At 40.2% G+C, this 16,747-nt stretch overlaps 1 protein-coding gene across 2 annotated transcripts in view; it reads left to right on the top strand.

The window, feature by feature from the left end:
• The window catches only part of LOC117513878 (mannosyl-oligosaccharide 1,2-alpha-mannosidase IA), an 827,748-nt gene that overhangs the window by 543,370 nt on the left and 267,631 nt on the right, over positions 1–16,747 (top strand). The window lies entirely within an intron of this gene.

Here is a 16,747-nt window from a genome sequence, read left to right as displayed (position 1 = left end):
TTTTGCAGTCATTACTGCAGAGCAGTTCCACCTACAATATATTCAATCTTGTCTTTGCCTCTGACAAGATGGTGATTTTTAAGCCCACTTTGACAGTCTGTTTCAGGATAGCATAAATGAAAACGTTGTGGAGGTCAATGAATTTGGTCGAGTAGTACAATTTGATTAGAGATAATTGGTTTGTATTATATTGAAACAAAGCCGATCACCACAAACAAACCAACAGTGGACTATGAGGATCGACCAGTCCTCAAAGTTTTCACAACATCCTCCTTATTAGATCTTCATTGAAAAGCAATTGATCATAATACATTTGTCCCCCTTGTGGCCATCCCAGGATTTACACTGGCCTGTGTATTTTGGTGTGGTTATTGGCTACAAAACTTATTTTGCAGTTTTGGAAGTTTGATGCAGTACATTAATTTGAAATGTGGCTGAGAGAGTTGAGCGAGAGCTTGCCTTTGGAGAAACTTGGATTTCAGACCAGGGTTGCCACCTTTCAGAAATTAAAATAAAGGCCTCTACCACCAACCAAGGAGTGATATATTTAATTTTGAAAAAAAAGCATTTAGTCATACTTAAAGGTTTAAGTGCTTTATTAACATGAAACTGTTAATGATAAACTGTGCAGTCACTGAAGTGTGCAATACTAAACAAATATTAAGGAAAACAGAGCAATAATTTTAATCTTTAAAGTGAGGACATTTTTAATTTAGGAGGAAATAAAATAAAAAATACTTGTTTGTTTACAGTTTGGCTTGTACACATTGCCACTAACGCTGTCAAGCCAGGGGTTTGACTCTTACCACTCACATCTGTACATTTGCAACCGTTTTTGCTTCATTGGATGTGGTGGAGTTTCCTCGCTACAGGACCCGACGCGAGAGATGACATTGGCAGCCCTTAATATTTTCTGTGTTTATTTTGTTCATTATTCAGTTTTGATGAGTATGTGCATGAGACATTTATGAAAATACAGAACAATTTGCATCCATATTGATTCAATATGGGACGCAACAATTAATTGTCAAATAAAGGTCAATTCTGTATTTTAACTCTCTAGGGCCGACAGCTAAGACCAAGCTTTACTAAATTATAAATAACTTTTTAATGATATGAGATAGAAACTTACTCTTTTTTTTGCTGAAAAGTTAACTCCGTGGACGTTTCCAGCCAGCCATCGGCCATCTTTGTACTCCTCATAGAAGCTGTGTGATGATGTGCGCAATATGAGTGTCCAATCGGAATTGGTTCACCGTCACATGGTTTTTCCAAATCCAATCGTAGGGCAGATTTACCACATGTGAAAAGCCAAAGATTGTTTTCAGGAGTGATATGTTACTAATTCAATCAATCAATCAATCAATTTTTTTTATATAGCGCCAAATCACAACAAACAGTTGCCCAAGGCGCCTTACTAATTGGCCCATTTGAATAGCCTCTGGGTGCTCCAATGAGTACATACTATTAGTACATACTCAGTGCGCCCTGTGCCATTACGCACAGCGATCAGTGAAAGCAGACTTTATAGATGACAATCTAATGACAATCTCACGTGCTCAAACAAAGAGTGTGCAATTATCAGGATTGCTCCACTAGTTTGCATGTGAATGTTACTGGATAACTCTGTTGCTTTCTCTGTGTAAAGCACTGTTTACCATATCAAAATAACAAACGCATAGACCATTTTGTATATGTTGTTCAAAATGTGCATTTGTGCTTCTTTTTGTTGTACAGTCTTTCACACAAGACCTCAAATTACCTTTTATAAAGTGTCAAAACAGTTGTTTATTATAGTTCGCTGTGTGTTTTGAATAAACATGTGTGGAAATTGTTTTTTTGCTTTATTTTTTCCTTGCCTATTTTGATTGTAAACCAATATCACACTGATAAAACACAACAAAACCATGTATATTCTGAAAGCACAGGTTGTCCTGAAAAAAGAGACATAAAACTTGATTGTGGGATGCAGGGAGAGCTGTTAACAGCAATAATAAACATTTATGGGAAACAAGTGAACTGTCCAAAAAAATGCCCTCGGACCCCAGAGGGTTAAGGGATTGATGGCAATCCTATGTCAGACTGGAGCATGGTGCGTAGCCTCTAAAAGTGAAATTCATCATTTGGTAGACATGCACATTTATGAACTTTCCAACAGACCAGAGTGTTTGGCAAATTGGAAGACAGGTCTGTGGAATTACTGGAGCAAACAAAGTTGCTTGTCAATTGATCTGGTGCGTCAAAGTTAACACCAACTAATCAATCATTCATCAACTAATCAATTCATTTCATTTAATTTTGTGATTTACAAGATACTAGTATAGTATTGCTTACTGTGGCTGGGATGGACTAACCTACTCATTATATTAATTATCATCATCTCACATTTCATATTTGTTGGGATAGCAATGTTTGAATAAAATTAGATTTTCTGTTGCTCTAGAAGAAGAAAAACACACACATCACTGTTTTTAAACAGAATTCTGTGGTTTCCTATGCTTTTGTACAGTACTGTTATAAATTTATGAAGAATTCTCTCCTTGTCTTTGACTTTTATCAATTTGACGCGGATAACACGTCAAAAGTCAAATGACCAAATTCAGTGATCCTCCCATCAAATTCCCCACACTTTGTTTCAGTTTGAATGTTTGTTGAAAGTGGAGACTTCAACCTACATGCCAGATTTGAAATTTTGTTGATCGGCCCCAGGGAAAACCTGACTAATGTTTAGAATTTTCGCCAGGTTTTATTCATGAATTATTATGTTATTGTGTGAAGTGCCACGCCTGGCGATTGCGTTGGCCAGCACCCGCGTGTGTGGCGAACGAGACATTTTCTCACTCTTTTTTCTCTCTGCTCATAACACTTACATCTCAAACCAAACCATGATTTTCCCTTTTGCTTTGGTGGAAAAACACAGTTATTTGATGCCAAAACTCACAGCCAATGTGCGAAAATGCTCGTGTTGGGTCGCTGTGTCCAGCGCACAGAACAAGAGATTTTCCACTCTGTCTTATCGGTACAATTACAGTCTCAAACAAAACCATGATTTTCCTTTTGGCTTTCCTTTTGGTGTGAAAGAAAACCCCCTGTTGTTTGGTGCAAAACTTACAGCCAATGTGTGAAGAGCTGCTCAGTTTGCGTCTCCCGCATGCTGCGCACGAACGCGAGATTTCTCACTCTTTCTTCTCTCTGCCTCATAACAGTTGCAGTCTGAACAAAACCATGACTGTGATTATGCCTTTACCAAGAATTGGCTGTGTTTTTCCACCAGATGATAACTACAATCTTCACAGACCATGTATTTGGATGTGGATGCACACTGCCTTCATGCACGCGTGAATGTCTGTCTGCCTGACACCTCTGTCTGCCTCTTTGTAACACTTCTGGATGGTGCAAAAAGTCTTACCCTTTTTTTCATAGGTTGAAACGGCATGACGTCAACAATAAAAACCACAAAACCCCACGTGGGAGCAGATGTCAGTCAGAGAAGAGGGTAAAAAAATGCCACCAAGGGCCCAGTGCTGCCTCTGGTGGACAACATGAGGAAGTCACAAGCCTGTCTTGTCTCAGCACAGGACCCTTTTTGATGGGCAGGAATGTTTTTCTGAGTAGTACAAATATAATTTGTTGTGGCGTCTGAGTATCATCATATGGTAGCTGTTCAAAAAAAAAACCCACCTGAACCCATTTCCTGCATTTTAATGTAATAGTGCCACATATCTTTGTTATCTATACACTCAACAAAAATATAAACGCCACACTTTTGGTTTTGCTCCCATTTTGAATGAGATGAACTCCAAAGATCTAAACTTTTTCCAACATACACAATATCACCATTTCCATCAAATATTGTTCACAAATCAGTCTAAATCTGTGATAGTGAGCCACTTCTCCTTTGCTGAGATAATCCATCCCACCTCACAGGTGTGCCATATCAAGATGCTGATTAGACACCATGATTAGTGCACAGGTGTGCCTTAGACTGCCCACAATAAAAGGCCACTCTGAAAGGTGCAGTTTTGTTTTATTGGGGGGGATACCAGTCAGTATCTGGTGTGACCACCATTTGCCTCATGCAGTGCAACACATCTCCTTCGCATAGAGTTGATCAGGTTGTCAATTGTGGCCTGTGGAATGTTGGTCCACTCCTCTTCAATGGCTGTGCAAAGTTGCTGGATATTGGCAGGAACTGGTACACGCTGTCGTATACGCCGGTCCAGAGCATCCCAAACATGCTCAATGGGTGACATGTCCGGTGAGTATCCGGCCATGCAAGAACTGGGACATTTTCAGCTTCCAAGAATTGTGTACAGATCCTTGCAACATGGGGCCGTGCATTATCCTGCTGCAACATGAGGTGATGTTCTTGGATGTATGGCACAACAATGGGCCTCAGGATCTCGTCACGGTATCTCTGTGCATTCAAAATGCCATCAGTAAAATGACCTGTGTTCTTCGTCCATAACAGACGCCTGTCCATACCATAACCCACTGCCACCATGGGCCACTCGATCCACAACATTGACATCAGAAAACCACTCACCCACACGATGCCACACACGCTGTCTGCCATCTGCCCTGGACAGTGTGAACCGGGATTCATCCGTGAAGAGAACACCTCTCCAACGTGCCAAACACCAGCGAATGTGAGCATTTGCCCACTCAAGTTGGTTACGACGACGAACTGGAGTCAGGTCGAGAGCATGCAGATGAGCTTCCCTGAGAACTTTTCTGACAGTTTGTGCAGCAATTCTTTGGTTATGCAAACTGATGTTTCAGCAGCTGTCCAAGTGGCTGGTCTCAGACGATCTTGGAGGTGAACATGCTGGATGTGGAGGTCCTGGGCTGGTGTGGTTACACGTGGTCTGCGGTTGTGAGGCTGGTTGGATGTACTGCCAAATTCTCTGAAACGCCTTTGGAGACGGCTTATGGTAGAGAAATGAACATTCAATACACGAGCAACAGCTCTGGTTGACATTCCTGCTGTCAGCATGCCAATTGCACACTCCCTCAAATCTTGCGACATCTGTGGCATTGTGCTGTGTGATAAAACTGCACCTTTCAGAGTGGCCTTTTATTGTGGACAGTCTAAGGCACACCTGTGCACTAATCATGGTGTCTAATCAGCATCTTAATATGGCACACCTGTGAGGTGGGATGGATTATCTCAGCAAAGGAGAAGTGCTCACTATCACAGATTTAGACTGGTTTGTGAACAATATTTGAGGGAAATGGTGATATTGTGTATGTGGAAAAAGTTTTAGATCTTTGAGTTCATCTCATGCAAAATGGGAGCAAAACCAAAAGTGTTGCGTTTATATTTTGTTGAGTATAAATTTGTACATATTTTTTTGACATTTACAATTTAAATTTGCATTCTAAGTTATAAAAATGGTTCGTTACACATATTTGTGATTTTCACAGTAAAAAAAATTTTTTGCTATTCGGATTTTAATTAAGTTTATTGTTTTAATGCAGTATGTCAGAATGAATGAAAAACTGTAAAGTCACACAGGTGCTGTTGTGCTGAAAAAATGACACCAAACAAGGCAAGGTAAACTGTTTTTTAAGGTAAATTATGAGGGTAAAACCAAAAGTAGTCAAAAATGCCAAGTTATACCCAGGACTGCAGAGGGTTAAGGAGCACAATGTTTCAAATTAATTTTGAACATGGCTTTTGTTTCCTCTTGCAATGAAAATGTGTTACCTCCTACAAGAACACAGTTAGTTCCACAGTTCATTACAGTTTGTAGTAAATAAAGACTCATGTGACAGACAGTGCTCCTGATGATTTCCATTCCACTTTCAACAGAAATTTTGAGCTGATCATAGTATTTGTGAGAACTTTTATTATTAATATTGTTATTATTCCTGGTTTCAACTCATTAATTAAAATAACACAGTCACTAAATTGTCTCATTTGTAATAAATCTCAAAATAGTGAATTTTAATAATGTTTAGTTCAACCCTTCCGGTAAGAAAATGTGATTCTGTCAGTCCTTAAACAGGACAGAAGAATGTTTTGCTTGGAAGGTCACTTTTACTGAAGCTCTTCTGCATCACATGAAAAAGTCTTTGTTGCTCCAGTGGAGTCTTTCAGTAGCAAATAGTAAAGGCCTGTGGTGTGAGGAAGCTGAACGTGGACTTTGCTGACTTGGTCTTCGGAGTGAGATTGCATCAGAATTTTGGCTCTCTGTTGGGACTGTTTACACAGAGACTGGCTGCTTTGGACTTGAACTAACAGTCTTTTTCAAGACTTTTTTACTTTTTTACCTTTTTACTTTTTTTACTTTTTTACTGTGCTCCAACGCCTAAGGAAGACCTCTAACGGTCGAAACATCGCGACGGAGCACTTTTATCTGCTAACTTTCATCAGCGTTGGCAAGCTAACTAGTTTGCTAACGCTTTCGTTTTTATTTTTTTTTATTTTTTTTTTATGTTTCTCTTTTAGCACCGTTGTCGTGCGTTCGCTGTTGTTGTGCGTTACCTGTGCTGCTTCATGGCCTGTTTGGTGCCTTGATTGGGGCACTCCTTCTGCTGAATCACCTCTGGATTATTTGCACATTATTCACTTTGTGTGTTTTTGGGAATCCGCTAGCTTAGCGCAGCTACTAGCTCTTAGCCGATTTAGCATGGCAGCTTCTCCTGTCTCTCCCGTACTTTTCTGCTCTGGGTGTGAAATGTTTAGTTATTCCTCGGCCTCCTTTAGCAGTAACGGTACTTGTAATAAGTGCAGCTTATTCGTAGCTTTGGAGGCCAGGCTGGGCGAATTGGAGGCTCGGCTCCGCACCGTGGAAAATTCTACAGCTAGCCAGGCCCCTGTAGTCGGTGCGGACCAAGGTAGCTTAGCCGCCGTTAGTTCCCCCTGGCAGATCCCGTGCAGTCGGGAAAGCAGGCTGACTGGGTGACTGTGAGGAGGAAGCGTAGCCCTAAACAGAAGCCCCGTGTACACCGTCAACCCGTTCACATCTCTAACCGTTTTTCCCACTCGAGGATCAAACTCTGGTTATTGGCGACTCTGTTTTGAGAAATGTGAAGTTAGCGACACCAGCAACCATTGTCAGTTGTCTTCCGGGGGCCAGAGCAGGCGACATCGAAGGACATTTGAAATTGCTGGCTAAGGCTAAGCGTAAATTTGGTAAGATTGTAATTCACGTCGGCAGTAATGACACTCGGTTACGCCAATCGGAGGTCACTAAAATTAACATTAAATCGGTGTGTAACTTTGCAAAAACAATGTCGGACTCTGTTGTTTTCTCTGGGCCCCTCCCCAATCAGACTGGGAGTGACATGTTTAGCCGCATGTTCTCCTTGAATTGCTGGCTGTCTGAGTGGTGTCCAAAAAATGAGGTGGGCTTCATTGATAATTGGCAAAGCTTCTGGGGAAAACCTGGTCTTGTTAGGAGAGACGGCATCCATCCCACTTTAGAGGGAGCAGCTCTCATTTCTAGAAATCTGGCCAATTTTCTTGGATCCTCCAAACTGTGACTGTCCAGCGTTGGGACCAGGAGGCAGAGCTGTGGTCTTATACACCTCTCTGCAGCTTCTCTCCCCCTGCCATCCCTTATTACCCCATCCCCGTAGAGACGGTGCCTGCTCCCAGACCACCAATAACCAGCAAAAATCTATTTAAGCATAAAAATTCAAAAAGAAAAAATAATATAGCACCTTCAATTGCACCACAGACTAAAACAGTTAAATGTGGTCTATTAAACATTAGGTCTCTCTTCTAAGTCCCTGTTGGTAAATGATAATAATTGATCAACGTATTGATTTATTCTGCCTAACAGAAACCTGGTTACAGCAGGATGAATATGTTAGTTTAAATGAGTCAACACCCCGAGTCACACTAACTGTCAGAATGCTCGTAGCACGGGCCGGGGCGGAGGATTAGCAGCAATCTTCCATTCCAGCTTATTAATTAATCAAAAACCTAGACAGAGCTTTAATTCATTTGAAAGCTTGTCTCTTAGTCTTGTCCATCCAAATTGGAAGTCCCAAAAACCAGTTTTATTTGTTATTATCTATCGTCCACCTGGTCGTTACTGTGAGTTTCTCTGTGAATTTTCAGACCTTTTGTCTGACTTAGTGCTTAGCTCAGATAAGATAATTATAGTGGGCGATTTTAACATCCACACAGATGCTGAGAATGACAGCCTCAACACTGCATTTAATCTATTATTAGACTCTATCGGCTTTGCTCAAAAAGTAAATGAGTCCACCCACCACTTTAATCATATTTTAGATCTTGTTCTAACTTATGGTATGGAAATAGAAGACTTAACAGTATTCCCTGAAAACTCCCTTCTGTCTGATCATTTCTTAATAACATTTACATTTACCCTGATGGACTACCCTGCAGTGGGGAATAAGTTTCATTACACTAGAAGTCTTTCAGAAAGCGCTGTAACTAGGTTTAAGGATATGATTCCTTCTTTATGTTCTCTGTCATATACCAACACAGAACAGAGTAGCTACCTAAACTCTGTAAGGGAGTTAGAGTATCGTCAATAGTTTTACATCCTCATTGAAGACAACTTTGGATGCTGTAGCTCCTCTGAAAAAGAGAGCTTTAAATCAGAAGTGTCTGACTCCGTGGTATAACTCAAACTCATTATTAATTAACATATTAATGGCACAAATGTAACTCCACAGACCAGTCGGATGCGCGTCAAGATCAATGTTTCATAAAGAATGCAGAACGTCTCATTTTGGGAGGAAAAAAAAAACTGTCTTTGGACAGTTGTAGTTTGTTTGTATTATATTATTTGGAAAGAGGTGTCATTTGATTTTAAAACGGCAATTCGCTCTTAAGTTTTTAAATCCAACTGAAATCTGCGGCTCTTTGGAGCTGCACACTTTGTCCCACAAAACAAAGGATATTATTACTACTACTACTACTATTTCCTTTACCTGATGGACAACTTCATTTTATGCACGGGTGGTGTTCACGCCAGTGGGCTTGCCGTTTCTGAAAACCAGCAAAGCAGAGAACCAGTTAACAGTGAGTAGAAGCACTGCTTCTTTGTTTCAAGAAGACTCGCTGTAGTCTGCAATCATCGTAGAGAAATAATTTTCTCAATAAACACCCTCAAGAACAACAGCCGCTCCGGTGTCCTGAACTGTCCGTGGTGCATTCAATGTCCCTCGGAAAAAATTGATGCAAGCAGGCAGCGAGCGATGCAGCATGATTCAACCCGTCAGTTGCGGATGCTGTAGCTCCTCTGAAAAAGAGAGCTTTAAATCAGAAGTGTCTGACTCCATGGTATAACTCTCAAACTCGTAGCTTAAAGCAGATAACCCGTAAGTTGGAGAGGAAATGGCGTCTCACTAATTTAGAAGATCTTCACTTAGCCTGGAAAAAGAGTTTGTTGCTCTATAAAAAGCCCTCCGTAAAGCTAGGACATCTTTCTACTCATCACTAATTGAAGAAAATAAGAACAACCCAGGTTTCTTTTCAGCACTGTAGCCAGGCTGACAAAGAGTCAGAGCTCTATGAGCTGAGTATTCCATTAACTTTAACTAGTAATGATCAGACTTTCTTTGCTAACAAAATTTTGACTATTAGAGAAAAAATTACTCATAACCATCCCAAAGATGTATCGTTATCTTTGGCTGCTTTCAGTGATGCCGGTATTTGGTTAGACTCTTCTCTCCGATTGTTCTGTCTGAGTTATTTTCATTAGTTACTTCATCCAAACCATTAACATGTTTATTAGACGCCATTCCTACCAGGCTGCTCAAGGAAGTCCTACCATTATTTAATGCTTCAATCTTAAATATGATCAATCTATTTGTTAGTTGGTTATGTACCACAGGCCTTTAAGGTGGCAGTAATTAAACCATTACTTAAAAAGCCATCACTTGACCCAGCTATCTTAGCTAATTATAGGCCAATCTCCAACCTTCCTTTCTCTCAAAGATTCTTGAGAGGGTAGTTGTAAAACAGCTAACTGATCACCTGCAGAGGAATGGTCTATTTGAAGAGTTTCAGTCAGGTTTTAGAATTCATCATAGTACAGAAACAGCATTAGTGAAGGTTACAAATGATCTTCTTATGGCTTCGGACAGTGGACTTATCTCTGTGCTTGTTCTGTTGGACCTCAGTGCTGCTTTTGATACTGTTGACCATAAAATTTTATTACAGAGATTAGAGCATGTCATAGGTATTAAAGGCACTGCGCTGCGGTGGTTTGAATCATTTTGTCTAATAGATTACAGTTTGTTCATGTAAATGGGGAATCTTCTTCACAGACTAAGGTTAATTATGGAGTTCCACAAGGTTCTGTGCTAGGACCAATTTATTCACTTTATACATGCTTCCCTTAGGCAGTATTATTAGATGGTATTGCTTAAATTTCATTGTTACGCAGATGATACCCAGCTTTATCTATCCATGAAGCCAGAGGATACACACCAATTAGCTAAACTGCAGGATTGTCTTACAGACATAAAGACATGGATGACCTCTAATTTCCTGCTTTTAAACTCAGATAAAACTGAAGTTATTGTACTTGGCCCCACAAATCTTAGAAGCATGGTGTCTAACCAGATCGTTACTCTGGATGGCATTTCCCTGATCTCTAGTAATACTGTGAGAAATCTTGGAGTCATTTTTGATCAGGATATGTCATTCAAAGCGCATATTAAACAAATATGTAGGACTGCCTTTTTGCATTTACGCAATATCTCTAAAATCAGAAAGGTCTTGTCTCAGAGTGATGCTGAAAAACTAATTCATGCATTTATTTCCTCTAGGCTGGACTATTGTAATTCATTATTATCAGGTTGTCCTAAAAGTTCCCTAAAAAGCCTTCAGTTGGTTCAGAATGCTGCAGCTAGAGTACTGACGGGGACTAGCAGGAGAGAGCATATCTCACCGTGTTGGCCTCTCTTCATTGGCTTCCTGTTAATTCTAGAATAGAATTTAAAATTCTTCTTCTTACTTATAAGGTTTTGAATAATCAGGTCCCATCTTATCTTAGGGACCTCGTAGTACCATATTACCCATTAGAGCGCTTCGCTCTCAGACTGGGGCTTACTTGTAGTCCTAGGGTTTGTAAGAGTAGAATGGGAGGCAGAGCCTTCAGCTTTCAGGCTCCTCTCCTGTGGAACCAGCTCCCAATTCAGATCAGGGAGACAGATACCCTCTCTACTTTTAAGATTAGGCTTAAAACTTTCCTTTTCGCTAAGGCTTATAGTTAGGGCTGGATCGGGTGACCCTGGACCATCCCTTGGTTATGCTGCTTTAGACGTAGACTGTGGGGGGGTTCCCATGATGCACGTTTCTTTCTCTTTTTGCTCCGTATGCATCACTCTGCATTTAATCATTAGTGATCAATCTCTGCCCCCTTCTCGGCATGTCTTTTTCCTGGTTCTTTCCCTCAGCCCCAACCAGTCTCAGCAGAAGACTGCCCCTCCTGAGCCTGGTTCTACTGGAGGTTTCTTCCTGTTAAAAGGGAGTTTTCCTTCCCACTGTGGCCAAGTGCTTGCTCATAGGGGGTCGTTTTGACCGTTGGGGTTTTTCATAATTATGTATGGCCTTGCCTTACAATATGGAGCGCTTTGGGGCAACTGTTTGTTGTGATTTGGCGCTATATAAGAAAAAAGTTGATTGATTGATTGTGGTTGCAGTAGGCACTTTTGCAAGTGTGAAGTCATGAAAGGATACGAGTGTGAAGTCAGAGCTTCTTTAAAAAAGAAAAATGCTTTAATGCTCTGTAAATTTCTGGTGGATGAGCAAAGTTTTAGAAATTGCTTTTGACAACCGCAGAGCACAAATCGTCCAGTTCATCACTGGCCAAGTGTAAAAGCGCTGGAGGTCAGCATTGGCCCGTAATGAACATCTGCCTCCAGCAGTCACCTGGTGCATGCACGTACTGTACTGTAAGTGTTTGGAAGAAGATGAAGAGGCAGAAATGTAAGCAGAAGCAGAATTAGTGGAGAGAGGATCCAGTTATCAACGCTGGTGTTGCGAATGGACATTGATTTGCAAGCTGAATGAGTTGAGCACAGAGTGGCATAAAATACATGCTGCTTGGATGGCTGAAATATGAATGTAATGTGGCAGCACAGTATTTTACTGAATTATTTTCTACACCGTGTGCCATTAATACCATGCAGAAAGGGCTCTTCTGTTTCAGTCATGCATCGACGAAAATCTCTATGTGGGGCATATATTGGTGTGTGTGTGTGTGGGTGTGTGTGTGTGTGTGTGTGTGTGTGTGTGTGGTGTGTGTGTGTGTGTGAGAGAGGAACAATAGAGTTAATTATTTTAACTCTCTGGGGTCCGAGGGCATTTTTTGGACAGTTCACTCGCCTGGCTTAATTGTTTATTATTGCTGTTAACAGCTCTCCTGCATCCCCAATCAAGTTTTATTCTCTTTTTTTTTTTCAGGACAACCTGTGCTTTCAGAATATATAGTTTTGTTGTGTTTTATAAGTGTAATAAAGGTTTACAATCAAAAATAGGCAAGGAAAAAATAAAGAAAAAAATTATTTTCCACACACATTTATTCAAAACACACAGCAAACAAAACAACTAAAAACTGTTTTGACACTTTATAAAGGTAATTTGAGGTTGTGTGAAAGATTGTACAACATAAAGTTTCAAACAATAAACACAAGTAAAGCTTAGTCTATGCTGTCGTATATGACAACGTGGGCCCCAGAGGGTTAAACTATCTTTCTTTGTCATACGAGTACAAAAGTATCAGATCATCTCAGTTTACTTTACACCTACTTCATGACCTCAGTTCTTCCTCTCACCTCACCGAAGATGGTGGATCATCTGTCCAATCAGTGCCATGTCTGTCACTTTCTTCAGGCAGTTATGTGCAGCTGACTGCAGTCCAGTGCAGTTTCCTCTTTGCATATGGACTTCCTTAGCCTTTACGACCCACCATTATCCAATTCAGCTTACCTGAAAGATGTGTCAGAGCCCTTAGTGTCATCCATCACTTGTATGCTTTATGGTCTCGCTGCGTAAAGGGTTTGAAAAGTGAGATTTATAGCTTGTGATGCCTTTCTCATAGATTTTTCCCATTTGGGTTTTGGTAAGGGCTGTGGTTGCTTTCACATTATAAAACCCACAGACTGAGGGTTTGTTGTTCCTGGCTAGACTTAAATCACTCAAGCTACAGTATGGGCGACCGTAATGAGATTTTGGATCCAGCTGGATTGACTGCAGAATTGGTTGACGATTACAAGCTCCTTGTGGGACGTGATTTGCTGGAAATGTGCTCAGAGCAAAAATAGAGAAACACCTGGCCATTACAGTAATAACCTCCTGTTCTTTTAAATGGGTAGGTGCAGTTGATGTGTTCCTTTTGGGGCCCTTGAAGGATCATAGTTAGCAGAACCAGTCCAGAGGTTAAACAGCTTGTTGGAATTGCTCCAGTTGCTGCTCCTGCTCAGTTTGTGACTCCTTCATTGTTCTTCGTCACACAGCGCTGCTCTGACTGAGTAGCACTGACAGCAGTAGCAATTACTGCAGGTGTACACATTATGTGATGCTACATGCCCATCAATCTAAACTTGTAATGTGGGATTTATGCAGTATTTATGATCGACTGGATCACCGTATGTGCTTCTATTAAAATAACAGATATGTCCATATTAATTAATTTGCATCTTGCAGTTTGGTCAGATGTGATCATCTGTACTTACTTACATGTATTTGTATTGAATAACAGTTGCTTTAAGACACCAATGATACTTGTATGTTTTCTGAAAATGCACTGGGTATATCAATATTTGAACAACAGCAGAACCTTTGTCATTTGTTTTTATTTTTTGTAAATTAACCATGTAGGAATTACACCATTTTCAATCAACAATCAATCAATTTTTTTTATATAGCGCCAAATCACAACAAACAGTTGCCCCAAGGCGCTTTATTGTAAGGCAAGGCCATACAATAATTATGGAAAAACCCCAACGGTCAAAACGACCCCTGTGAGCAAGCACTTGGCTACAGTGGGAAGGAAAAAACTCCCTTTTGGAAAGAAACCTCCAGCAGAACCAGGCTCAGGGAGGGGCAGTCTTCTGCTGGGACTGGTTGGGGCTGAGGGAGAGAACCAGGAAAAGACATGCTGTGGAGGGGAGCAGAGATCGATCACTAATGATTAAATGCAGAGTGGTGCATACAGAGCAAAAAGAGAAAGAAACAGTGCATCATGGGAACCCCCCAGCAGTCTACGTCTATAGCAGCATAACTAAGGGATGGTTCAGAGTCACCTGATCCAGCCCTAACTATAAGCTTTAGCAAAAAGGAAGTTTTAAGCCTAATCTTAAAGTAGAGAGGGTGTCTGTGTCCCTGATCTGAATTGGAGCTGGTTCCACAGGAGAGAGCCTGAAAGCTGAAGGCTCTGCCTCCCATTCTACTCCTACAAACCTAGGAACTACAAGTAAGCCTGCGTCTGAGAGCGAAGCGCTATTGTGGTGATATGGTACTACGAGGTCCCTAAGATAAGATGGGACCTGATATTCAAAACCTTATAAGTAAGAAGAAGAATTTTAATTCTATTCTAGAATTAACAGGAAGCCAATGAAGAGAGGCCAATATGGGTGAGATATGCTTCTCTCTTCTAGTCCCCGTTAGTACTCTAGCTGCAGCATTTTGAATTAACTGAAGGCTTTTTAGGGAACTTTTAGGACAACCTGATAATAATGAATTACAATAGTCCAGCCTAGAGGAAATAAATGCATGAATTAGTTTTTCAGCATCACTCTGAGACAAGACTTTCTAATTTTAGAGATATTGCGTAAATGCAAAAAAGCAGTCTACATATTTGTTTAATATGCACTTTGAATGACATTCCTGATCAAAAATGACTCCAAGATTTCTCACAGTATTACTAGAGGTCAGGGTAATGCCACCCAGAGTAAGGATCTGGTTAGACACCATGTTTCTAAGATTTGTGGGGCCAAGTACAAACTTCAGTTTTATCTGAGTTTAAAAGCAGGAAATTAGAGGTCATCCATGTCTTTATGTCTGTAAGACAATCCTGCAGTTTAGCTAATTGGTGTGTGTCCTCTGGCTTCATGGATAGATAAAGCTGGGTATCATCTGCGTAACAATGAAAATTTAAGCAATACCGTCTAATAATACTGCCTAAGGGAAGCATGTATAAAGTGAATAAAATTGGTCCTAGCACAGAACCTTGTGGAAACATAATTAACTTTAGTCTTGAAGAAGGTCACCATTTACATGAACAAATTGTAATCTATTAGACAAATATGATTCAAACCACCGCAGCGCAGTGCCTTTAATACTATGGCATGCTCTAATCTCTGTAATAAAATTTATGGTCAACAGTATCAAAAGCAGCACTGAGGTCTAACAGAACAAGCACAGAGATGAGTCCACTGTCCGAGGCCATAAGAAGATCATTTGTAACCTCACTAATGCTGTTTCTGTACTATGATGATTCTAAACCTGACTGAAACTCTTCAAATAGACCATTCCCTGTGCCACAGCTGAGGTGTTATAGCAGCCCAAGTTGTTTTGAGCATGGCCTTGGCCTTCAGCCCATCTGTATTGTTGAGTCTGGTGTTTTTCCATTTTTATTTTGGCAATACCCCATAGAGAATCAGTGCTGCTAGTTTTGGCACTGTGGGTAGGTGCCTGTCTGGTGGCAAGGTAATTCAGTATCTCCACATAGCTTTTCAGCAGATGGAACCATGAAGTGCTCTAATACCTGGTAGACAGCTGTGTGACTTTGGACTTAGAAAAAACACAGACTAGTGACTTGAAATGAAATATTCTAATATTTGAGATACACATTTAATTTTTTTTTTTTTTTTTTTTTTTTTGAGCTGTGGGCCATAATTGTCAAAATTAAAATGACAAAAAAAAGTTTGAACTAGAATATGTAAATGTTTCACTTTCTGAAATACCTGACAAAAAATGAACTTTTTCACAATATCCAAATTTTCTGCAGTGCACCTGTAAAAGTATATCACATCAATTTTTTTGCACATGTAAGCCAATCATAAGAAACATGGTGATAGCAGACTTCACCCTGTTCACGCAACTACTGGATATGGCAATTATGAGATATTATGTGAAAATTTTCTTATGTGGTTCAAATTTTCATCTTTTATTATTTTTAAAGAACCATATTTGAATATATATAGGTAAAATTATTATTTTAATTTTAGAAAAAAAAACCAACAATTTTTACTTTTGTCTCTCTTTTTTATTTTTTTTCGATTCATCTACTGGTCGGTGGTTTCAGTTGGCTAGTATTGTGGTTTGTCAGCCCTCTACCTCAGGAGATTTTGTTTTAAGTTGTGCTGAGTGATATTTTTTTAAACAAAAATGTTGATTGTGATAATAAAGTATTTGTTGTCACGTACAATGTTTGGCAAAATTCTATCCTAGGTCTTCTATGAAGCTTAAATATGAAAAGGTATCGTATCGATATTGGCGATACTGGGTCTGTATTTACTTGGTATCGGATCAACAGCAAAATTCCCGGTATCGCCCACCTCTACTGCACGTGTCACCAAGCCAACAGAAGTTCAGATGTGGACTTTCTTGAAATACAGTACATCAAAGAGGTCTAGCATGATCTGTTTCCAACAGATCAGGTTTGTGGGACATGGATCATGTTAAGTCTGGATTTTAGCTTTACATTGATGCACATCTGTATGGCACCTGGCCGTTGCTGAGAAAACAATTACGGGTAATCAAAGAATGCAGAAAGATTTTATTGCACTGATGTGCTGCCCTGCTGCA

Source organism: Thalassophryne amazonica, chromosome 7 (assembly GCF_902500255.1).
Source record: "Thalassophryne amazonica chromosome 7, fThaAma1.1, whole genome shotgun sequence".
Classification (NCBI taxonomy): domain Eukaryota; kingdom Metazoa; phylum Chordata; class Actinopteri; order Batrachoidiformes; family Batrachoididae; genus Thalassophryne; species Thalassophryne amazonica.
The sequence above is the reverse complement of the archived record's forward strand: the minus strand, read 5'-3'. Positions and strand labels throughout refer to the sequence as shown.